At 39.4% G+C, this 26,541-nt stretch overlaps 1 protein-coding gene and 1 pseudogene across 4 annotated transcripts in view; both read left to right on the top strand.

Annotated features, from left to right (window-relative positions):
* Window positions 1-26,541, top strand: part of NKAIN3 (sodium/potassium transporting ATPase interacting 3) — a 749,694-nt gene that overhangs the window by 401,570 nt on the left and 321,583 nt on the right. The gene's annotated exons all lie outside the window — the stretch shown is intronic.
* LOC119241090 (ubiquitin-40S ribosomal protein S27a-like) lies at window positions 14,244-14,755 on the top strand (annotated as a pseudogene).

Here is a 26,541-nt window from a genome sequence, read left to right as displayed (position 1 = left end):
TCCATCCCAGAGCAATGGTGGACTCAGCTTCTCCAAACTACATGAATCCCCAAAAAAGAAGAAAAAAATAATAATTATTGAGACAGGAGGGAGAGGAAGGTGCAGCACAGGCAATGAGCAAGTATGAATTTTTCCTCTCGTATCCTCAATCGAGAAAAAGGACTGCAAGTCTGTGTGTGGTATGGGACTCATCCCCACCATCCATCACACAGTACATGCCTTTAGAGAGTGAAGCAACACAAAGGTGCTTCCTAATGAGATGGCCTGCTCCATGGGGCATGGACCTGAATGTCTTAAAATGTTGCTCTTATGAGTGTCCCAGAGATGTTGGACTAAAATGCACTAATCCACACTGACAGACTCAGGAGATTTAAAACTCAAAAATCCAGTTTATCCAATAAAATGAAAAAATCATTTTTGAAAATGACTCACATGTCTAGAAGAAGGCTAAAGGAAATGCCAAGTTATTATCAGAAGGATGTCTAAAATATGGAAACATAGGAGGCGTGATGAGTTTTGTAATGCAGGTACTTAGTGGCAGCCTGCATCTCCTGGACTGGAATAGTTGAGTCCTTAGCTAGCAAAGAGTTTTGCTACGCTCTAACCACGTCCAGCCATGGATTTCCTGTTTTCTATGCTTTACCTTTCCCTTTTACCAAAACCTTTCCCAAATGACTTTCTATCTGCATATAAACTAAATTTTCAGTGAAGTCTTTTCTATCTTGGATCATTGTTAATTTTTATTACATAAGGACAACCATATTGATCAAAATCTGATTTTGTTTCTATATACAGAATTTGTTAATTTGAGAGATATATATGGAAAGGACACTTGTGGAATATCTACTTTATTATATATATGCATATATATGTGTATATATATACATACATACATACACACACACGTATGTAATGACCATATGAGGTAGGTGCTATAATCCTAATTTTATAGAAAAAGACACTAAAGTTCAAAGAGATCTAACAGTGCTCTCAAGGTCAAACAACTAGCAAGCATGAAGTAGAATTCAGCTCCAGATTTTGTCCAATTCTGATATCAATATTCTTCACATGTGACAGCCAGGAGGGAAATTAAGGTAGAGCTTATATTATTCCCAACTAGAAAAATTGAAAATTCTAAATTCATTGCTTCAAATTATATTGAAAATTATTAAATTATCTATAAATTCTTAATTAATTTTATTTATTCTCTGGCCTGAGTGAACAAGTCCCTGTAGAGCAAAATGTATAGTGATATATGATGAGCAGGAAAACATCTTTGTTTGCAACAAGACCAATTATGCACTATTATTAATAACCATGTGAGTTGACAACATGTTAGATGATGGTTATAGTGACAATGCTAGAAAGTTTTAAGTGATACTATGAAATCAGCAAATAGTTAGGCAATCGAGAAAGGTATCACAGAAGAGGTGTCATGTAAGCCAAACTTAAGGAAAAAATGGGAGAGAGTTTTGTAAACAGAAATATTTGCAAAAATATGGAAATTCCTTCCACTTAAAAAAAAACAAAGAAAAAGTAAGGAAGAAAACAGTATCACTGAACTTTCAGTGACAGAGGAATTTTATAAAATTCAGAAGCCATTCTAGATTTGTGAGAAGAGAAATGATATGTTCAAATTTATGGTTTAAGAAGATTAATGTGGATGTAGATTCAACCTGAGTGAAAAGAAACCTGAGGTATAGGGACTCACCAGTGAGGTGTGTTGAAATATATCAAATACAAAATAATGAAGTGCTAAACCAGGACACAATAATGAAATGGAAATTAGGGAAGTGGTTCTAGTAAGCCAAAGGCACAATCTGTATGACTTGCTCAGTATGAAAAAGGGAGGGACCAAAAAGTTGGAAGAACCAAGATAAATCTACCCAGAAAATCTACTGAGTTCTTGCCCCCTCATATAACCTCTTTAGTGGCAGGGGGACCAGTTACTGAATGTGACACTCTCATGCTTAAAACCTAGAAATCATCTCTGAATTACCTCTGTCATTATAACACATAATTCCAAGGCTTCAGTGGCAGGATTAAATCAATCTCTTATGGGGTGTGTGTTAGAGGGAGAGAGAAGGGGAGCTGGGTGAGAGGAAAGGAGCTTGTGATTTATAGTCAGTTGTCCGTATAATTCTTCTGTGCAGTTTGTGCAGCCGGGCTGATCACCAGTCTGCAGAATAACATCTACCCCACTGAGGAAATACAGTCAGTTTCCTGTGATCTGACCTTTCTGGCCTTATCCAGATTGAGGGAAAAACTCAAAACCTCCCTAAAAAATATAAAAGAGTAGATTTTGATGGGATGATAACGAATTCCTTTGGGGCAGGCTCTTTCTAGTTTGTGCCTCCATGCAAGCTGTCTTCACCTGGACTTCCCTTCCCCACCTCTCTACCTGGCGCACTTAGAAGCAGAACAGTAACCCAGGTATTCTACAATTTGGAAGTCATAGCTTATTCCCTTAGAAGTAGACATAACATTACCTCCTTTTTTGCACAAAGGATATTTAATTTAATGTTCACAACTGCCTTGCGAGGTTGTAGCAAGGTAACATTGATCCCTTATGGCAGACATGCACCTTCTTATTTGTCCACATGACAACCTCCCTCTATTAATGAAACTTTGTGTGTTTGGCACTGCTCCTAATTTGATTAAGTGAAGTATTTTACTTGGGCTTAGGGCATATGCAATGGTATCAGTGGCATCAGAAACACAAGAGATAATAGAGGATACGGAAGCAAAAAAAAAAAAAAAAAATGAACTGTTGTATTCCAAGTAGTCTGGTGCCTTGCTATTAATTTACCTAACATAAAGAAGCATAGATTTTTATGGAGATGATAACTAACTTCATTTTACCATCAAGGGTCTGAAGCAACAGCCAGACATCCAGGTGGAGATGCCCAGCAAGCATGGGAAGGAGCTTAGCTGTGGAGGATATGGCAGTGTAGGACTACGTGATGAGAAGAGGCAATAGGGTTGTCAGAATCCTATAACATTCTTCCTCACTTCACAGAGTAGAACAGATGCTCTGGCTTTTACCTCCATCAGAGCCTGACAAGTACAAAATTTCTAGACAAGGGCAATTAGAAGAGGTAGACCTAGTATCCAGTTCTTCCTCCTCACTCTCCTCCCCGCATTGTAGATGAAGCTGGAGACATGCAGGCTTCTTCGCCAGCTTCCTGGACATGCAGTGTGGTCTTTACTCAGGTTTCTTCATTGCAATTTTTCATCGGGGAAATTAGGTTAATACTATGTAACACACTAATTTTAAGCAATTATCAGGTGCATTAATATATGCAGGAAAACTTAGCTGCACGGTGATGTAAACACAAGAAGTGATTTTTTCTATTAGTAGCAAGATCTTTTTCTTGTGTTCATTTCTGTTAGACATTTCAAGGGCCGTGGGCCTTGTCAAATATCTCAAATATCACTAAATTGAGCTCATGCTTTCATTATCAATAGACCCATATTTTCAAATCACTTGGATAGATAAAAAAAATACTGAATTCGTTATTACAAATTAAAGGAATTTTTTTTCTTACCGCCTTTCTGTTTAGGAAGAGGATATTTATTTTTCTTCTGACAAAGACCCAAGAGATCTAGCCAAAATGCATCATGTCCTAATTTATGTAGACAATGGGGAAAACAGGGTCAACTTTCCTTCTAGTTTGTTAGAAAACACCATCACCAGTGATGTCCCAGATGCTTCTGCAAGTTCTGTGCAGACTTTGAGAGTCAGGAATTCTATGATCTCAACATGGGCTATAAAGAAAATAAGCCCAGGCAAGCAACCATTGTCCCTTCCCTCACTCATCAAAAACTGCCAGGTTTACTCTCAAGACGAACAGGCAAAAGCATGGTGATGGTGTCACAATATGATAGTGGACTCTTATTTTAGTTTGTTTTTAAATTAGAAAAAAATAGGGGATCCATTTCAACTTGTTTTCCCTATTACTCTGTAGATTAACCTTATTAAAAACACCACCCATGAAGAAGATATGTCCTGCTTTATTCTGTTGCGATAATTCTCTCTGACTACAAGAGAGGTGATTTTCAGATGCCCTGATTGGAACTTGAAGAAGCAATAATATTCATAGGAGGGGGCGGAGCAACATGGCAGCGAGGAGACGCTGCGAGTAAGATCTCCCATTAAAAAAAGTGAATAGGGAGGAAAAGCGGCAGGTCCCAGTGAGAACTGGGACACGGAAGATAAACGGGTGACGCCAGCGAACTGCCCGAAGAAGAAACTGGCCAAAAAAGAGGACTAGAAGGGAGGGAAGCTCAGAACCCTGCTCCCCTCCCCCGCCCACAGAGGCGGCACTCTCCGACCGGCAGAGAGGAGGAAACAACAAACCAAAACGGCCCACAAGAACAAACGACGCAGCAAGCGGGACTGTGAGTGGAAAGGAACTATTGCAGCCACCACACCCCGTGAACGGGAGCTGAGGCGAACTCTGCAGGATTCGCCGCGGCGAGCGAACGGCTCCAGGCGCCATTAGAGAAGAACAAAGACCCCGGGAGACGCGCACACAGCCCGGGCTGCCGGTAAGCTGGCGCGGAAACGCGGAGTGCTTGGCGCGCTTGAAAAGCAAGTGCAGACCTGGATCGCGGCTGCCCAGGTCCCCGCGCCTGCGACCTAGGCTTGCGGGGAGACGACCTAGGCTTGCGGGGAGACGCGCGGAGGTCCTCACTGAGGTGAAGGTCCCTCCCTGAGTGAGCAGGAACCAGGCGCCCAGGCACGGGAGCTGTGCAAAAGGCGCCATTCCCGCGCCACTGAACTGGGCTACAGCCCGCGTCCTGGAACTGAGGGCTTTGAACTGAGACCCCGGGCACGAAAATTCGGGGCGTGGTTTCTCCACGACGGTGGGGTACAAGGCAGACACAGCACCCCAAAGCTGTTGAGGTGTACCCTACCATTCCCGCTCTGTTCTCTGTCCCACGGGGTGGGGGGAGGCGAAAAACAGCCCCCCAAGGACAATAGGAGAGATCTCTGGCGCCACCTAGCGACCAGGAAAAAAAAAAGTCACTAACACCCTATAAAACAGGACATTTCTTAAGACTGCTTGAAAAGGGCAGAAGGTTTCTGGAGGACCCAGTGGCCAGCCGGGAAGTTATTCCACGCCAGGCCCCTTCCGACCAGCAGTCTGAGCCCACAGAGGGAGCAGGCACCCACGTCCGGGGCAGACCGGGGGCGCAGAAGAGTGTGCCTGAAACCGGAGGCGCAGGGACTGCATCCCGCTTCGCCATTTGAGAACAGGGACATTTCTTCAGTAAAAACTGCCTAAAACCAGCAGAAAGCTCCCCCAGAAGACAGAGATGGCTCCTGGAAGAGCCAGAGGGGAGCGGAGAAGTTCACCCAAGATGTCAGTCAGTCCGAGCAACACAGTGTCCCAACGCATACGACAAATTAGAAAACAGACAGTAGGGAGTAGAAGAACCACACGCAACCTAAAAACTCCTCAGGAAAGAAGCACACCACAAAAAGAAAACCACTCCCCAGATTGCAACGACAGCAACTTGGAAGAACTTCTGAGCCTTCCAGAAAGAGAATTTAAAATTGCCATGATTAAAAAAGTGATAGATCAGAAGAAGGAAATTGAGTCCCTAAAGAGGGAAGTAAGAGAAATGCAGGAGATCAAAGAATTAATGGAGGAACTAAAGAACTCTGGGAAAAGCAATGAAAGCAGAATAGATGAAATGAAAGAACGAATAAGTAATCTTGAAGACACAGAAATAAAAAGAACCAAAACAGAAAAGGAAAGAGAAGTACGAAGGAAAAAGAATGAAGAAAGACTTCGGGAACTATCTGACTCCATGAGGAAAGGAAATATAAGAGTTATAGGAATTCCAGAAGGAGAGGAGAGAGATGTAGGAACAGAGAAAATATTCATGGATATAATTGAAGAGAACTTCCCAAATGAGAAGAAGGAGCTGAAAATTGATATACAAGAAGCAAGAAGAACACCAAACTTCCACGACGAAAGGAAAAACACAGCAAGACACATAATAGTAAAGCTCCCAAGAATCCAGGACAAGGAAAAAATAATGAAGCTGACAAGAGGGAAGAAACAGATAACATTCAAAGGAAAACCAATCAGGCTGACATCAGACTTCTCTGAAGAAACACTACGGGCAAGGAGAGAGTGGAGGGACATAGTCAACAGACTCCAAGAAAACAGATGCCAACCAAGAATACTCTATCCCGCAAAGCTCTCTTTCCTCCATGAAGAAAGAATATGGACCTTCCCAGACAAAGAGAAACTCCGGAATTTCATTGCGACTAAACCCCCACTCCAAAAAATACTACAAGGAATCCTAAAGCCAGAACCTCAGAGGGACGAATAACAACGAAAGAAGACCAAAAAAAAAAAAAGTTATTAAAAGAATAAATAAATAAAATCAAAGGAAAGACAAACATAATGGCAAATACAGATGCTAACATATCAATATTAACTCTAAATGTAAATGGACTAAACTCTTCAATAAAAAGACACAGAGTTGCAGCCTGGATTAAGAAACAAAACCCAACCTTTTGCTGCCTCCAGGAAACACATTTAGCTACAAAAGATAAAAATAGGCTCAAAGTCAAAGGATGGAAAACAATCCTACAAGCAAATGGGCCAAAAAAGAAAGCAGGAACAGCTATACTTATATCAGATAAAACAGACTTCAAACTCAAAAAAATAAAAAGAGACCCCAATGGTCACTACATTATGATTAAGGGGACAATACTTCAAGAAGAAATAACACTCATTAACATATACTCACCAAACGAAAGAGCACCCAAATATATCAGACAACTGTTGTCCTCTCTGAAAACAGACATCAGAGAAAACACATATGTAGTGGGAGACTTCAACACACCACTATCAACAATGGATAGATCAACAAGACAAAAAATAAGTAAAGAAACTAAAGCTCTAAATAAGGACCTAGAGCATTTGGGCTTAACAGACATCTATAGAACACTAAACCCAAAAAAAACGGAGTACACATTTTTCTCAAGCGCACACGGATCATTCTCCAGGATCGATCACATACTGGGGCACAAGACAAACATCAACAGATACACCAAGATTGAAATCATACCAACCATCTTTTCTGACCACGAAGGCATCAAACTAGAAATAAATCATAAAAAGAAGGCAAGGAACTATCCTACCTCATGGAGATTAAAAGCCACACTACTGGAAGACCACTGGACTAACGAGGAGATCAAAGAAGAAATTAAAAAATTCTTTGAATTGAATGACAAGGAGGACACCAATATCCTAAATGTATGGGATGCAGCAAAAGCAGTAATAAGAGGAAAATATATAGCAATAGAAGCTCACATCAAAAAACAAGAAAGAACTCAAAGAAACAACCTAATCTCGAAGCTCAAAGATCTAGAAAAAGAACAACAAAAAACCCCAGAACCAGTAGAAGAAAAGAAATAATAAAAACCAAAGCAGAAATAAATGAAATTGAAACTAAAAAAACAATCCAAAAGATCAATGAAACCAAGAGCTGGTTCTTTGAAAAAATAAATAAAATAGACAAACCCCTAGCCAGGCTCACAAAGGAAAAAAGGGAGAAAGCACAAATACACAGAATCATAAATGAAAGAGGAGAAATCACAACGGACACAGCAGAAATCAAAAGAATAATCAGTAACTACTATGAACAGTTATATGGAAACAAGTTCAACAATCTAGAGGAGATGGACAAATTCCTACAACTCTACAATCACCCAAAGCTAGATAAAGAAGAAATAGAACACCTAAACAGACCAATTACAAGCAGCGAAATTGAAATGGTAATTAAAAACCTCCCCAAAAACAAAAGCCCAGGACCTGATGGATTTACAAATGAATTCTACCAAACATTCAGAGACGAATTAGTGCCTATCCTTCACAAACTCTTCCAAAAAATTGAGAAGGAAGGGACAATACCAAACACGTTCTATGAAGCCAATATTACACTAATACCAAAACCGAATAAGGACAACACAAAAAAGGAAAACTATAGGCCAATCTCCCTAATGAACACTGATGCAAAAATCCTCAATAAAATTTTAGCTATCAGAATCCAACAATGTATCCATAAGATAATTCACCACGACCAAGTTGGATTCATTCCAGGGGCACAAGGATGGTTTAACATCCGAAAATCAATCAACGTTATCCAACACATCAACAAAAAGAAATATAAAAACCATATGATAATATCAATAGATGCTGAGAAAGCTTTCGACAAAGTGCAACACCCATTCATGATAAAAGCCCTTGAAATTCTTGGGATACAAGGAACATACCTCAACATCATAAAGGCCATCTATGACAAGCCAACAGCCAGTATCATTCTCAATGGTGAAAAGCTGAAAGCAATTCCATTAAGATCTGGAACAAGACAAGGATGTCCACTCTCACCACTGCTTTTCAATATAATACTGGAAGTCCTAGCCAGAGCAATAAGACAAGAGAAAGACATCCAAGGAATCCAAATAGGAAAAGAAGAAGTCAAACTATCACTATTTGCAGATGATATGATAATATACATAGAGAACCCCAAAATCTCCACAGAAAAACTAATTCAACTCATCAATCAATTCAGTAAAGTGGCAGGATACAAAATCAACACGCAAAAGTCAGTAGCCTTCCTATACACAAACAATAAATCTGAAGAAGAAGAAATCAAAAAAACCACCCCTTTTATTATCGAAACAAAAAAAATCAAATATTTGGGAATAAATCTAACAAAAGAGGTAAAGGACCTATACAAAGAAAACTATAAAACACTGTTAAAAGAAATAGAAGAAGACACAAAGAAATGGAAAGACATCCCCTGCTCATGGATTGGAAGAATAAACATTATTAAAATGGCCATCCTACCAAAAGCAATATACAGATTCAATGCTATTCCAATCAAAATCTCAATGGCATTCTTCAAAGAAATAGAACAATTATTGATGAAATTCATATGGAATCACCAAAAACCCCGAATAGCCAAAGCTCTACTGAAAAAAAAAGAAGGAAATGGAGGCATCACACTCCCAGACTTCAAACTATACTACAAAGCCATAATCATCAAAACTGCATGGTATTGGAACAAGAACAGACATACAGACCAATGGAATTGAATAGAAAATCCAGAAATAAACCCACAGATTTATGGTCAACTAATCTTTGACAAAGGAGCAAAGACTATGCATTGGAGCAAAGAAAGTTTGTTCAATAAATGGTGCTGGGAAAACTGGGTCGCTACATGCAAAAGAATGAAGCTTGACCACTACCTCACACCATACACAAAAATCAACTCAAAATGGATTAAAGAACTAGACATAAGACCTGAAACCATAAAATCCATAGAAGGAAATATAGGCGAAACACTACGGGATTTGCACATCAAAGACATCTTTACAGACACATCACCCAAAGCAGTGATAGTGAAGAGAAAGATAAACAGCTGGGACTACATCAAATTAAAGAGCTTCTGCACAGCAAAAGAGACAATAACAAAAACAAAGAGAAACCCCACCCACTGGGAGAACATTTTTGCACCCAACACTAATGATAAAGGACTGATCACAAAAATCTGCAAAGAGCTGATGAGACTCAGCAACAACAAAGAAAATAATCCAGTCAAAAAATGGGCAGAAGAGCTAAAAAGAAACTTCTCTGAAGAGGAAATGCAAATGGCCAACAGACATATGAAAAAATGTTCAACATCACTTGTAATCAGGGAAATGCAAATCAAAACTACCATGAGATACCATCTCACACCAGTGAGAATGGCACATATTAAAAAAACTAGCAACAACAAATGTTGGCGAGGATGTGGAGAAAAAGGAACTCTTGTGCACTGTTGGTGGGAGTGCAAACTGGTCCAACCATTATGGAGAGCTGTGTGGAGATTTCTGGACCTACTAAACATAGAGCTTCCATATGATCCAGCAATTCCACTCCTAGGTATTTACCCAAAGGACACAGAAACATCAATTCCAAAGAGCACCTGCACTTTGTTTATAGCAGCACTGTTTACAATAGCTAAGCTTTGGAAACAACCCAAATGCCCAAAAATAGATGACTGGATCAAGAAGATGTGGTACATATATACCATGGAATATTACTCAGCATTCAAAAAAGATAAACACATGCAATTTGCAGCAACATGGATGGCACTGGAAGGGATCATGCTCAGCGAAATAAGCCAAAAAGAAAAAGAAAAATACCAGATGGTCTCACTCATAGCAGGAATCTAGAAAACTTAAATAAGGGACCAGGAAAATGAATATAAGAAAGTGAAAATCAAAATCAACAAAAAACTATGAACCAGAGACACTTTTTGGGGGGTGGGGGGCGGGAGGGGAAGGATTGGGGTCAGAATGGGGCGTTTGCAATTGTATGGGGGAATATAAAAATAAAATTTAATATTTAAAAAAAAAAAAAAAAAAAAGCAAAAACAGATGAAAGCTTGCCATTTGTGACAGCATGAATAGAACAGGAGGGGATTATGAAAAAAAAAAAAAAAAAGAAATAATATTCATAAATCACCTTTTCCATGCTATGTGGAGTCCTAAGTTCTTGCAGGAAGCATATTTGATTTAATGTTCACAACTGTCTTGTGAGGTTGTAGCAAGGTAACATTGATCCCCACTTTATAGAAGTTCAGAGAGTTAGTCACCGTGTAAGGATGTATAGCTAGGAAGTAGATGGATAGTATTTATACCAGATCAGTCTGGCTTCAAAGAACATGCTTGTTAGAATAGAACTGAACAGATTCTTAACAGGAAACAAAAGATTTTAGATACTAGAAATATCTCTTACTTTATGACTGAGTTGTACAGAGTACACACACACATACACACACACATCCCATTGTGGGGTAGTTCAGTGTGCAACAACCTTTCAATATGGTGCACAGTTAGACAAATACGGGGACTTTTGTGTTTTGTTTTTCCAGTTTGTTGGTTTGTTTTGTATTTTTCAATGAGTAGGGTTTCCCAAGAAACAGACCCCGAAATAGACATAACCTGGTGGGGATCACTGGAACTCCGAGCAGGGGACAGATGCAGATTAGCAGAGGGCTATGGAGAGGCTCCAGTTGTATGGAGGCCTCCAACCATGTCAGGGTGAACTCTGAAGCTGCGATCAGTTTTCACCATTGTCAGTCCATCAAGGCAAAGAGACTAGGCCTTTGTCCTCTGTACGGTGTGTGGATATGGGTGTGGACTTAAGTCTGGGCAATGACGGGCAAGTCCCTGAAGAGGACTGAACTGAGAGTCTCTGGCTTATCAAGACAAAGGCGCCCTGGTCATTAGGAGGACCTGGCCACCATGCTGCAGCTGGCACTGCAGGTCCCTCCTGTGCTTCTAGCACCCACCTCTGACAGGAGTCCAGTTCCCCCAGGATTCTGGATGTGCTCATTTCCTGGAATAACTTATAAAAGAAATGTTAGTAAAGTAAGTTGCAGCCCTGTGACTGCACTGGTCTTGAGGACACAGCTGGCATTCATTATTCCCCATTCTCAATGACTCTCACCCTCTGCCAGCGCTCCTGTTAATGTGCCCAGATGTGCATCTCTAATGGCTAGGGCTGCTCCTCAAGCCATGGAGCTGTGCTTGAAGATGTATACATGACCCCAAGTTCCTAGGTCCCCAGCATCACCAGAGCACATATTCTCCAAGATTTGCTTCCCTTCCTCTGCCTGTTGCAAAGATTGGCACGTGCAAGATGCCTCTTTCTTTCTGTGTGGCAAATTTTTTTCCTGCATTGTATCTGCACTGAGGGTGAAGTCCTTATTGCACTTTATGTCTGGGGAGTTGTCAGTTGATACTATATGCTTTTCAGACTGTAGGACATAATGGAAACACATGTAGTCATTAGCACCTGTGCAGTTTCTCACTTAATCCTCACCACAGTTCTATGAAGTATTAATTATTACCTCCACTTTATAGACAAAAGTTGGAATAAACTGTTCAAGTGCACACAGCTTGTGTTGGCTGAGCCAGGATCCAAGTCCAGGTCTGTCTGAGATTAGAGTATCTTTTTTCTCTTCAGAGAAACAAGGAGCTTGAGGTCTAGTTTTAAGAGTACTATGTGACAGTGTATGAAATGTGACATAGGTAAAGTACAGGAAATGTTAAAATGGTCAAACATGGATAAAAATCACTTCCAAAGAAAAGGACAAGGTGAGGAGCTTCGTAAGGGTTTAAAAGTAGGGGATGGCAATAAGAAAAGGCATTTCCCAAATAGAGAAAAGTGTGAGCAGAACAGGAAAAAAGTGAATTATAAAAAGTTAAACAAGGCTAGAAAAGGATTGTGAGGAGAACTCAGGGTAAGTATGAGTCATGGGTTTAATCAACTCAGTGCCCTTCACAGTCAGGGTAATGATCAAAGTACATCAGGAAACAGCAGGTAGTTTTGATGTCATAATTGGTATGTTCAGATGTGTGCTCTGCATAGTTTAAATTATGGTCAGGAGTTTGGGAAAGGTAAAACACGAAACACAAGGATACCATTTGGGAGCTTATTGCAATAAAACAGGCATACGGGATATTTATCTGGGATGATGATGGTAAGAATGGAAAGATGAGACTTTCCAACAGTTTGCATTCTGCTTTAGACAGGTAAAGTCTTTTGAATTCTTGTGGGCAGAGCCAAGACAGGAGAGGAGAAAGTGGATGGAACCAGGTAATGGAAACCAGGATGAGAACATTGTGGATGAGAATTGAGAGAGAGCTAAATGATAAAGGAAATGATAAAGGAGAGCTAAATGATAAAGGAAAAAGCTATAACACTAAAATTTTCTCTGTCTCTGTTCTTTGATTCGCATTCCTTCATTTGATAGAATGCTGGTTTTACCCTCTCTCCGATTCCAAATACATGAAGATTTTAATCAAAGGAGAGGCTTGATGTACTCAATAGTATTTATTTATTTATTTATTTATTTTTAAAGAGGCACGTATTTTATTTATTTATTTATTTGTTTGTTTGTTTGTTTATACATGCACTGGGTACAGTCAGAAACGCGGGAGGGTGAGAGAATTCACCAGAGCCAGAGCGGGGAGCAGAGCAGGCAGAAGGACCGAAGTACACTGCTGAGGGGAGCAGCATGCAGCAGGAGAGGTCTGCGCGCCATGTGGGACCCTCCTCCGGTGGCTGGGGAGCAACCGGGGATCGAACCTGCGCCGCAGAGGCTGCGGGCAGCTTCGCAACCCAGCGCTCAACCGCTGTGCCACTGGGGAGGCCCGTCAATAGTATTTAATAAATGTCTTTCCTATAGTAGGAGTACATATGTTCATAGTGGAGTCATTGTTTTCTTCTTCTAAGGTTCTTCGTTGCTTTTGCTAAAGCATCATTACTTTCTCCCTTAAATTCCAGGTATTGTGCTACCTCCTCCAATAGACTGTAAATGCCTTGAGGAAAGAATCCATGTCTATCTTATTTGTATCACAGTGGATTGCACTCAGTAGACATAAAATAAATATTTGTAATTTGAACTTATGAAGTCATAATATTTCAAATAACCTTGTAAAATGTGTGATAGTAACTACCCAATCCCACTCAATACCCACAGTTACAAAATAACTAATTACTAAATAGCTTATTAGATTCTTACAATATTAAATACAGCTCATTTATTAAAATGACTCAAATTACCAAAATGAATATTTTACATCTCAGTCATTTCAGGCATATTAACAATATCATCAGTGTAACTACATTAGAATTCAATAATTTATCAAAAATGTCTAGAAAATAGTTGATCCAGGCTGCATAAACTTTTTTCTATTAGCCTAAGTATACAGATTTTGAAAAATAATTTTGAGTTTGTGTTGTGATTCATCAAATAACAGATGGATCAGATGGATTCTAGCTTAAGCCAGCCATAGTTAATAAATGCATCACATTTCTCGTGAATAAATGCTACAAAAAAGAAGGGACTTTTAAAAAAAATATTTATTTATTTATACATACAAGAGCTGGGGTGTAAGCCAGAGGTGCGGGGGGTTGGTGAGACAGAGTGGGGAGCAGAACAGATGGATACCTACTGAGATACACTGCTGAGGGGAGCAGAGGGTGAGACATGAGAGGTTTGCTATGCCATGTGGTTTAGCTCCCTAACTGGGGATTGAAATCATGCTATAGTGGTGGCAATAGTTTCATAGTGCTGAGACTTAACCCTTTGCACCACCAGGGAGGCCCTAAAGAAGGGACATTTTAATAACATTCCATATGAAGTGAGGTCTTAATAATAAATACTTTAAACTTTCTGCTCCTCCGTCCATGGTGGACCTGCCACCAAGATGCAGATTTTCATGAAAACCTTCACGGGGAAGATGATCACCCTCGAGGTTGAACCCTTGGATACAATTGAAAATGTGAAGGCCAAGATCCAGGATAAGGAAGGAATTCCTCCTGATCAGCAGAGACTAATCTTTGCTGGCAAACAACTGGAAGATGGATGGATTTTGTCTGATTACAACATTCAGAAGGAGTCCACTCTTCATCTTGTCCTGAGAATGCGTGGTGATGTAGAAAGAAGAAGTCTTACACCACTCCCAAGAAAAATAAACGTAAGAGAAAGAAGGTTAAGCTGGCTGTCCTGAAATATTATAAGGTGGATGAGAATGGCAAAATCCGTCGCCTTTGTCGGGAGTGCCTATCCAATGAATGTGGTGCTAGAATATGGCCAGCCACTTTGACAGACATTATTGCGGCAATGTTGTCTGACCTATTTTTTCAACAAACCAGAAGACAAGTAATTGTACATGGCTTTATAATAGAAGACATTAACATTTAAATAAGTAAATAAATATTTGAAAAATGAGAATGACTGTCTCATGATGAAAGATGAGTAACTTGGGCCAGAAACTATGAAACTTCCCAGAATGCATATTTAGAAATCTCAGGTTTGAAGTGACAAATTTGGAGACCATGGTGACTAAATAAGACAGGGCACAGGACAGAGAAAATCAGATATTCCAACTTTCAGGACAATATCAGGGAAGAGATCATATGTCAGAGTTGAAGGGGCAGCATCAAGTTGGCAGAAGAGAAGATTTGAAGATAGAGGAATAATCAGGATCTTGGCAGTAGGCTAAAGCAAGCTATTTCTGAGAAGAATCATTGTAGGCTTCTCATATAGGGAAAAAAAAAAGGTAGGGGACAAATCCAGATATGTAGGGAGAAGTTAGAGGATGCATGTGGCAAGGATAATATGTAATAAGTAAGCAGAATCACCCCAGAGATGTCCAGGTCCTAACCCCTGGAGACCGAATATATTTTGTTTTTTTTAAAGATTTATTTATTTATTTATTTATGCAAGTACTGGGTATAGTCAGAAGAGCCGGAGGGTGAGAGAATTCGCCAGAGCAGAGAGCAGAACAGGCAGATTGACGAAGTACACTGCTGAGGGGAGCAGTGGGGGCAGCAGGAGAGGTCTGCGCGCCATGTGGGATCCTTCCCCCCCACCACCCCGGCGGCGGGGATAGATCCAGTGCTGCAGAGGCTGCGGGCAGCTTCACCACCCAGCGCTCAACCGCTGCGCCACCAGGGAGGCCCTGGAGACTGAATATGTTAACCTACATGGCAAAAGAGACTTAACAGCTAATGAAGGTTAGGAATATTAAAATAAGTAGACATTCTTTCCTTATCTGGATTCCTTTTATGCCTTTCTCTTGCCTAATTACTGTAGGTAGGACCTCCAGTGCTATATTAAAAAAGAAGTGGTGAGAGTGGACATCCTTGTCTATTACTCAGCAATTAAAAAAGACAAACTTTTGCCATTTGCAGCAACATGCATATAACAGGAAGGAACATTGCTAGCCAAAATTAGTCAGATGAAAGAAGATAAATACTGGATGGCCTCACTTGTGGAATATAGAGAAACCAAACAAAAAGTCAAGAAAAAGTCAAAACTAGCAGCTGACTATAGACCTGAAATATATGGCAAAGTAGTTGGGGAGAGAAAAACAGGGGAGGATGAACATAAGGGTATATAGTGATGGCTCATGGGTGATATGGGATTTCCTTGTGTACATAGACCACATCTTCTTTATCCATTCATCTGTTCTGGGCATTTAGTTTGTTTCCATATCTTCCATATCTTGTAAATAGCACCACAATAAATAGAGGAGTGCAGATTTCCTTTCTAATTAGTGTTGTTTTTTTTTTTTTTTTTTTCCCTTTGTTTCTACTCCTAGGATAGATTCCTTGGAGTGGAATTACTGGGTCACATTGTAAATCCATTTTTAGTGTTTGGAGGAACCTTCATTCAGCTTTCCATAGTGACTGGACTAGTTTGCATTCCCCCCAACTGTATAAGAGGGTTCCTTTTTTCAACACATCCTCACCAGCATTTGTTGTTCCTGTTACTTTTTTTTTTAACATAAGCCATTCTCACAGATGTGAAGTGGGCTGATAACTTTGATTTCAACTTGTGGGTTCCAGACCAAGCCAAGCCTATAGAACTATGAGGTGATAAATTGTGTTGTTTTTAAGCCACTCAAATTGTGATAATTTGCTATGGCACACATAGGAAAATAACACAGATATAAAAGACACCAAAAAATGTCAAGATACATGAATAGCTTAGAAAGGATTAAAGTTATTGCCTATTTTTTTTTTTTTTACTTTTCTTCCCAGATGCAAGAAAATTCAGTGTATTCAATTGAGGGTTGGAACAAAAGTCATTTCAAATTTTTTATTGGCTATGTGCTGTAGAACTCTGACATATTGTGGTAGGATTTTTTTCATTTCCTAAACCCCAAATTTAGTGAAGTAACATATAATGTTGGCTTGAGTTAGAACTATGGATGATTGGGTTTTTTGTATGTCTTACTGTCTCTGCAAAAATGCTTCACCATATTTTTATATTAAATTATTTAAGGTAAAAGATGATTTATATAAATGTGCCTTCCTAATTTTCATCCAATTACAAATAATTTAGACTCATATTACAGTAATTGTAGTTTAGAGGAAAATTAGATAAGTAAATGTTTGTGAGTTTAATAACACCATATATATTGTAGCTATCTCCCAAAAATGTAATGAAACAGTAGTACCTGAACATGAAGTTATCAAATATGAAGTTAGAATTAACATGATTTCAATAAAAAAGAAATGATTTCTTGTTGATTTTTTATTACATCTTTGATTTTGAAACATGGCATACCACATCTAATGTGCTCTGACTACTTGTTTTAAAAGTAGATAAAATACTGTTTTCATAGTTGCATATGCAATTGTATTGTTACTAAAGAATGCCTCAACTGTACTAGCTGTATTTTAAGAAGAACTGAGATTATAGGATGAGAGATTCTAACTGGTGAAATTCCACATTTCTCTCCCCATCCTAAGGAAAAAGTATCTATCTCGTGTAGCTCTTCTTCCAAGTTTTTGGTCTTAATGTTTTAGACAGAGTTGATATAAAACTAATTTACCCTTGATTCTTATAACCATAGACTTTCAATTTTATTTTTTCCAACTTTCCAATAGTGACTTGTTTTTAAAATTATTTTGAAATGCTGTAAAAAAAAAACCCACATCATATGGATATTTTCTTCTTCTTTTCAACTAGAAGAAGTGGTTGAAATTGGAGGTAACAGGATTTCTAAAAAAACTATATTAAACATGCATCATTACATATTTATTCTATAAATAATTTTACTCATATTAGCTACCAAAAATAAAAATCAAAGATTCTTCTATATTGTTGGAAGATGATGATAAGTCACCTCCAGAATGACATGACTATATGGCTCAGTAATTGTATGATTTTAAGAAGTTATTTAAACTAACCATGGACTTTAAGGAGGATTATCAACCTACCTCGTAATTGTTTGTGATGATTAAATAAACTAATGTTGATAAAGCATTTAGGAAGGGTATCTGGAATGTAAACATTAGCAATTTTTATCAAAAATGGTAATTATCAGGAGAAAAACAAATGAACAGGAAAATTAAGGATCCATGCAAGAAAATGCTAAGGTATGTGTAGGAAGTTAGAAAGAAGAGAGAATTTCTACCCCTGACAGAATTGCTGAAGAAGCACTAAGCAGTAGATTTGATTCTTGAAGGGTACTCTGAAGACATGGGTGGTGTACTAACAAATAACCCACCCTGCTGCTTTGTCATGACATAATTTTTCTCAGGCAGTTTTACATATGAGCAATCCCCTTAGTCAAACCTATGTAGGTTTAACTAAGCATTTACATTCCAAATCATCATAGGTCACACTTGACTCCAGCATGCAGAAATATCTAGGTCAAAACTAGTACTTACCCACAAAGTAGTTTCAAATATTATTCTTTCTTGTGCCTTGTTGAATGTTCCATGCAGTATGAAAGGTATGAGGTAAATTTTCCGTCAAAATAGATCCAGAAACTATCTTAACATAAAGTCTTCATGCCTGAGGAGAGTCCACATCTTTGCAACCTTCCCATAGACATGAGTTCTAGAGCCTCTACTAGGTACCCAACACTTACTCAGGGCAAACAAAAATTAGGGCTTTTCACCAGCATTTATAACAGATACTCCCAGTCCAGGTGTCATTTGCCAACTATGGGTCAACTTTTATCATCCTCAGTGTGGCTTCATAATGTAGTTGGCATTTAAAATATTTACCAAGTAACCAGGAGAACAGAACTAGAGAAGTGCCTAAGGTCAAAACTCAGATAACAGGAGAATAAGTAACATTAACCCTTGTCTGCCATGAGTAACTTTTTTGAGCAATAATCTAGAATCCATCTCTTCTGATAGACCCCACCATGCCATCTCCCTCCAGTGTTTTTCTCCCCATAAGGGAATAATTGCCAGTCTCTTCTGTTGGGGCACATCCATCTTTAATGAATTATTTACTTGGAACTTTAACTCCTTAGATTTAGGGAAATGACATATCCCTTTCCCCACCCATCCCAAACTCTGTTTTCCTGAAATGATAATTCTCTTTCCATGTCATCTTGTTAATTGAGGTGTATGAGGGGAAGGGTTGGCAGAAAATTATAACACTGGTGTTACTGACCCAGCACCTCCCAGGAAAACTCAGTGGGACACAACTGGCCCCATAGCAGTCCGTTTCATGAGAGAAGACTGTAGAGCTACTTGTAAATAACTTTGCTCACCGATGTGGGCCAGGAAGACAAGGTCTTTCTCTGTACTGAATATCTTATTCAAATGTCTTAGAAAGATTGTATGGCAAGTTATTGTAAAGACTCTTAACCACTAACAATGGTTTTCTTTCCTTTTTTGATACATATGTAAGTCTAGAAGAATTGATGAAAATGGATGAACACTATCTATCAAAATAAGCAAGCCTCTTAAAATATGAATTCCATTACAAAATCACATTTTGATTTTTCAGCACCTCAAACTATTCTTATTAAAAGAATATATGTTCTCATGCCCCCTCTTCAGTTCTTCATGCTCCTATAGGGTCCTTTCCCTTCCCTAGAGCTGTGTCTGAGGTTGGGGAGTCTCCTGAAGTGCCAAAGCTCTGGGATGGACATGTGCCATTCAGCCCGGGATCATCAGGTGGCCTCTCTGACTAAATACCTAAATTCCTCTCCCAGATAAAGTTTGGCTGGATTCTTCTATCTCCACAGGATTCTACCTGAAAACAGGTGCGACGCTTTATACTTTGCAGAAACTCATATCCTTTCTTGGATAGCTCCAGAAGCAGGAGCCTAAAGAAAATCTCTCTGTGAAACATCAAGCAACTTGTTTATCATTAATTCCTCTACACTTCTTTCTTCAGATTCATCACTTTAGATTATCTTTTTCAAACTTGTGGGGGAACACTGATCTCTTTTATGATCTTTCTCTTAAATATTTTATCTCGTTTCCAAGCTTCCTGATTCCCCTGAAGGCTTTGGCTTTTGTGACAGAAAAACCAGAAGATTTCTTTGTGGTTGTTCTCTGTATCCTTCTCCTGGGCAACAGGCACAACAACAACCATCTGTTTTTCAAAGGATAAGAAAATAGGAGAAATACTAAGGGGAGGGGTATATTATTCTGTACTTCAGCATATGGCTAGAAAGCAAATTTGAATTTTAGGACTGAGAGGAACATTAGAGATTTTCTAATTCAGACTCCTTCCCCAGCTTCTCCATTATACGCTCTGACAGATGGCCAAGCCAACTCCATAAGTCCATTGACAGTTAATTCAGTTCCTCATGAGAGAGTGCGTGCCAGAATTGTTAGACTTCTTAGAAAGTCCATCCTAGTATTCAATTGACATCTGTTTCCATTATAAGTGACAGAAGATAGCCATCATTGTCCAAGGAACAATAAGCTTGCACTTAAACAGAAATGGTTTGGATCATCTCTGTAAGCTTCAGTTTCTTCCTCTTTTTATGATTTGGAGATGATAATATCTAAATTTCAAAATCATAGGGAAGAATAAATGAGATAAATATACATAATACATAGCATAATGTTTTCCATGGTAGATGTTTGCTAAATATTAATTCCATCCAGTAACTGTCCAAACTCATTCATTCACTCATAAAAAATAGATTTAGCATCTATCTTGTTCCAAACCCTAAAACTTTAATAAGAAAGCAGAGAATAAAACAGATACGTATCTTGCCTTAAGGAGAAAGTGTATCCAAAATAAACACTGAATTAGAAATGTGAGAAGTGGTAGAAAAGAAAATAGGATAATAAGAGAATACAAGCCAATTTTCTATTTTACACACACACACACACACACACACACACACGTCTAATGTTACCTGCAGAGTCTACTTAACTCAAGAATAAATATTCCAATGTCTGTATCCATTCTTTAGGTAGCAAGCATAGTTATGGGATGGCTTAGTTTTTCATACTAAAATATGGAACACTGAAAGATATTTAAACTAACTTTAAGGTCAATAATAAGTCATGTCTACTATTTTAAATTCTTTCTCATATTTAACCCCTTTTCAACATTTAAAATACCAACTGCAAATATGTGCACTTATATAGTCTGCACATTCTATGTATCAAATTTTAGTTGCTTTTATATTTGCTTTTATGTTGGGTGGAGAAGTAAGTTTCAATGGAAACTATAATCTACCTCCTTTGGTGAGCTTATTTTAAAATTATTCATAAGATATCTATATAGGGTTTCTTCACAGGACCTTCTGCTGTTATAAAGTGATCAAAAGTCCTATGTATCATCCCTTCTTGGTAGGAACCTGAAATAAATGCTTCTGGTCTTGTGCATAATCTGCCTAGCTGTCTACAACACCTAGAGGCTACGATTCTCATCCCCTCCTCCCCATACTTCACTGTTTTAGTCATCAGTCTGGATTCATCTCAAATCATTCATTTTCTTCTGACTTAAGTTAGGGCCTCCCCTGGTGGCGCAGCAGTTGAGCGCTGGGCTGCAAAGCTGCCCACAGCCTCTGCAGCGCAGGTTCAATCCCCGGCCACTGGCGAGGGTCCCACAGGGCACGCAGACCTCTCCTGCCACCCGCTGCTCCCCTCAACAGTGTACTTCATCAGTCTGCCTGTTCTGTTCCCCGCTCTGGCTCTGGTGAATTCTCTCACCCTCCTGCGCATCTGACTGTACCCAGTGCTTGTATAAATAAATAAATAAATCTTTCAAAAAAAAAAAAGTAATTTAAAAAAAAAAAAGAGACTTAAAGTTAACACTTGGACATTGCCTGTATACTTTGTATTTCAGGCAGGCATAGATTTGACCCCATTACAAGTTCCTAAACAATGAATTTTGTCTATTCATCCTATTGATACACATTCAACAACCAATGTGTAGCCATAAACCTGGTTTTAAAATCCCAGTAGATAGTGGGGCCTCCACGGTAGCGCAGCAGTTGAGCACTGGCTTGCAAAGCTGCCTGCAGCCTCTGCAGCGCTGGTTCGATCCCCGGCCACCAGAGGAGGGTCCCACATGGCGCGCAGACCTCTCCTGCCGCCCGCTGCTCCCCTCAGCAGTGTGCGTTGGTCCTTCTGCCTGTTCTGCTCCCCACTCTGGCTCTGGTGAATTCTCTCACCTCCCGTGCTTCTGACTGTAGCCAGTGCTTGTATAAATAAATAAATCTTTTTAAAAAATCAAATAAAATAAAATCCCAATAGATTGTGTATTTGATCTTAAAAGACTCTTTATGAAATAGGCCTTATCGGGGCTCATTACACTTTCCTATCAGAAGAGCACATTTAAAAGAATGTTTAAATATTCCTACTATCCCAACCAGGTGCCCAGAATTTCTGTGCTTCTATCAGTAGTTGTCTCTCTGACCTTAAAATGATATAAATTTGAATATAAATGTGAAATTTATCATGGAGTATGATTAGTAACTCTGTGAAGAGATTTTCAAAATACCAGTTCAGCCTGTAGGATTTTCCCTCAAGGAAAATTTTCCCTCAAGGAAAATTCCTTACCGCATACACTAAATCTCAATTTTGTCCAGGGTACCAATGACATTTGCTACCTACCACCACACTGAAAAACAAAACCAAAAAGGAAAGGCAAATGCTACAAGCTGATGCAAGAGATGAGTGAAAAGTCTCCTTGACCTTGCTACTCTGCCTTAGTCTCCTTTCTTGACTCAGTCCACCCATCCTAAGTGGCCTCCTTTGGAAGTGCTGGCTATGGCGTGGCACCAACCACAGGGCCTCCCTCAGGGACTTGTGCGCCAAGTGGGCACTTCCTGACTACACACATCACCAGCAGCTACAGCAACAGGGCCAGAGTGCAACAAAGCAGGCACTTGTCCCTGAAAGAAGGAAGAAATGTCACCCTCCCTCTGTGAATAGATGTGGTTGTTCTCACTGCCTTCCTTGAAAGCCTCATTCTCTGAAGTACAAGCTATTATATCACGGCAGATGTACCATCTGGGAAGTTTTCCAAATTCATCATGGAAAAGCATGAGGAGCTCAACATTAGCGCCTCCACGGAAGTTTCTGTCTCTCTCTCAGCCTGCCTGGCTGGCAGCACTGAAGTAGACAGTTGTCGAGAAGCTGGGTAGGTAGAATCCCAAATGTTGTGACAGAGGCACTCCCAGCCTGCTTCTCAGTTTGCAGAGCCAGTAGGTTTTGCCTGACAGCTGCACACATTTCACACGAGAAAACGTTTCACTGATGAGGCAGTAGCTTGAGTTTCTCTAAATAAACTACACTCTGAGAAAGGTGCAAAGTCACGAGCTTTACTGCACAGCTTTTACAAGGGAAGATACAAGAGCAATGCCGATGTTACTGCTTTGGCACAGACGGAGGGCGACGCTATGTTTGCCAATGGCTTCACTGCTTTCTGTTATGTCTCCTAATGTTTCAAATCCTAGATAGAAGCCATGGAAGAATTATGAAAAAAAAAAAAAAAAAGATGTGTTCCCATCCTATAATGCAGGCTCTCAATCCTTGCCATCTATAATATAGGATCAATTGGTCCACCTCCTAGAGACCTTTGAAAACACGCTCATATATAAGAATCCCATGGTTTTAAGTATGTAAACTCAATTTTTTTAAGTACTTGAAGCTAAAGTACTTGAAGCTATTTAGCAACTTTTGCTTCTTTATTTCATGCTATCCATTATCTCCTCCCACGTGGAAGTGCTTTAAGAACTACAGCAGGTGTTATTGTAGAGAGGTTGACTCAAATGAACTTTGGAGGATCTTAGGTGCTTCCATTCTGGAATGCACCCTAAGAAAGAAGAGGAGATGTGTGTGTAGTCTCTGATTCTAAGGGCTGTTCAATGTTGGACTTCGACACAAGAAGGGTGAAAGGTAGGCACTGAGGACAGTAGGCTCTCAAATATAGGACTGTAGACTGCTCAAATGGCCTGCAGGTCAGAGTGACAGGAAATAGAGGGCTCTTTGCTGTTTTGATGTAGATTTCTGATTATCCCTAGACTTTAAATATTTTAATGTTAAACGTAATTTTAAGATGTTATGGAGGACGGTTTTTATTTTTTTTTATGCAAGGGAGAAAACACAGCAACATTTAGTATATTTGAGAATGTTCAGTTCTTAACTCCTTGGCAAGTTCCATTTGGATGTTCTGAGTCTGGTCTTCCTCTGCTGCCTTATCTCAGGGCACTCACCTCTCTGAATAGAGACTGCTTTGTTTTTGTTTTCCTAGCAAGATTCATCACGTCAGAGTTCATGGAATGAATGAGCTGTGAAGCAGACAACTGTATCTGCAGCAATTGTGCTGAAAACATATGTTATTGTCATTGAGCCTAGAAGTCAGATAATAGGTCTCCTGACCCATAATTTTCATGAATCTGTGGTCAGCTTTGGGTCATGAAGTTGGCTGCACTCACCTCAGCTGACATGTTCCAGGCCAACACCTGTAGACTTAACTTGTAGTGGACTCTGCTACATGTGGTCTTCTATCTTTCATCAGGCCATCCTGGACTTCTCCTCAAGTGATGACAGATCCCAACAAGGAGAATTAAAGTTTTTAAGTCTACTGAAAGTCTAGGATCAGAACTAGTATGCTCATTGCTCATTCTGTTAGCCAGAATAAGTCCAGAAGCCAGACCAGATTCAAGAATTGGAAGAATCTTCAAAATTGTATTGCAAAGGGTATAAATACTGGGGTTATTTTTGCAATTAAGCCACAGTGACTTCAAGAATAAGGTGGAGCCCACGTGACAATGGTGACGTGTAAGAATGCTTTCAGGTTTAAGAAGCAATGTGAGAAAAGCATGTAACATATTTCATAAATTGTAAAGAGAAATAGTATTAGAGCAAAGATTTTTGTGTTTTCAGCACAGAATAACATGGGATGGGGTGGGGGTTGAGGGAAGCAGGGTTAGAAATGCAATTTGGGAGGGATTTCCATTCCACACTAAGAATGAAGGTTTTGTTCTATCACCATTTGAAGGCACAAAGTATTATAGCAGGGGAATACTTGGTTTCAAAGTTTAACATTGATTCCACTACCCTGTTTTTGAAACTCCTGTTGTGGGTTTAATGATAACTACTCTTTCTTGGTTTCCTTCTTATTTATCTAATGTTTATTACTCAGTTTTATTTATTAGTTCTCTTTCCTTGTCCTACTTTAATTTTGGGCCACCCAATATTCTATCCTCAGCCTTCTAATTCAAAACTCCCCCTCAGCAATTTCATCCACTTCATTAATTTTCACTAATGTTGTATCGATGCTTCCCAGATCTATACCCCTCCCAGACTTTCTTGTGAGCCCTAGACTCATTTATCTAACTGCATCCTGGATATTCTGTATGCATTTCCAATTCAATTTGCCTCAAAGTGAATCTCATTGCCTTCCCTTCTCTGTTTTTCGCACTCCTGTGTGTTCTAACAGACTACCGTTATCCATTCAGATGCATGAACCAGAAGCTCAAGAAAGACCTGAACCTTCTCTCTCTCTCTCTCTCTCTCTCTCTCTCTCTCTCTCTCTCTCTTTCTCATCTCTCTAAGTCTTTAGGCTTTATGAGTTATATTTCTTAATATGTTATTAATGCCAGAATGTTGCATCTATTCACTGTGGCTGTGGTTTCTTGGGTACTCCACATTTTGTGGGAAGGTAAGAAATAATTTAGGGCCTCCCTGGTGCCACAAAGGGTTAAATCAGCAATATGAAGCTATTGGCAGCCACTGCAGCATGAGTTAGATCCCCTCCACAGTGTATTTCAGTAGATCTGCCTGTTCTGCTCCCCACTCTGTCTCTGGTGAATCCTTTCACCCCCCGCACTTCTGACCTACACCCCAGCTCTTTATGCTTAAGTAAATAAAATAAATCTTTAAAAAAGAAATAACTAACCTACCTAATACTAATTGGGAGATGATATATTGATGTCATAGTGGTATCTCCACCAATTCTGTTCCCCATAACCTCGGAATTTGTATCCTATTACAAGAGAGAGCTGCGTTATCAGAAAAGATGGGAAAGAATAAGCTTTCCAGTGTGACTTTTGACCTTCAGATATGGTTGGCCTGAGACATCTCATCTGCATATGACTTGCAGTCCTAAAGGATGTAATATTTCTTCATGGTCATATCAAAGGCTCAGTCTGCTTTTCTTGACACACATGGATTTAGTGATTCCGTCAAGTAAGATAGCAGCACTAATTAAATACTGAAATTGCATAAGTTCTATCCACTACCTTAAGCAAAAGCTATTTCAACAACTTGTTCAAACAAAATCTTATGTGGAGCTTCACATGTAAATTAAAGCAGAGCTATCTCTATGGAAGTGTGGGGTAGAGGCATGGGAGAGGTATGAGAAATGAAGAACCAAATTTAAAATTCATGGGCATAGGGAAAACATGAGACCAACATACTCTAGGAAAAGAGCAAAAGTCAGTTCTTTGGAAATACACAATCAATTGGGTTATATCTGGCCATGTCTGGAATACAAGAAAAAATGTTTTATTAACTGGAAGTAATGATACAGAATTTTGACTAGATAAAGGAAGAGATAGACTGTCATGCACCTTCTCCCCAATTCCAGCAAATACCCTCCATGTCACACACTGGAGAATGGGGCCTTTTATCTCCACCTTCCTGCCATTGCTTCCCTGATCTGGTCTCTTTCTTCCCTGGACTCCTGAAATAGACTAAAACTGGTAATCTTGCT

This window comes from Talpa occidentalis, unplaced genomic scaffold (assembly GCF_014898055.3).
Source record: "Talpa occidentalis isolate TD23 unplaced genomic scaffold, MPIMG_talOcc4v2.1, whole genome shotgun sequence".
NCBI classification, from domain to species: domain Eukaryota; kingdom Metazoa; phylum Chordata; class Mammalia; order Eulipotyphla; family Talpidae; genus Talpa; species Talpa occidentalis.
Note: the sequence above shows the minus strand (reverse complement) of the source record. Positions and strands in the feature narration are given on the sequence as shown.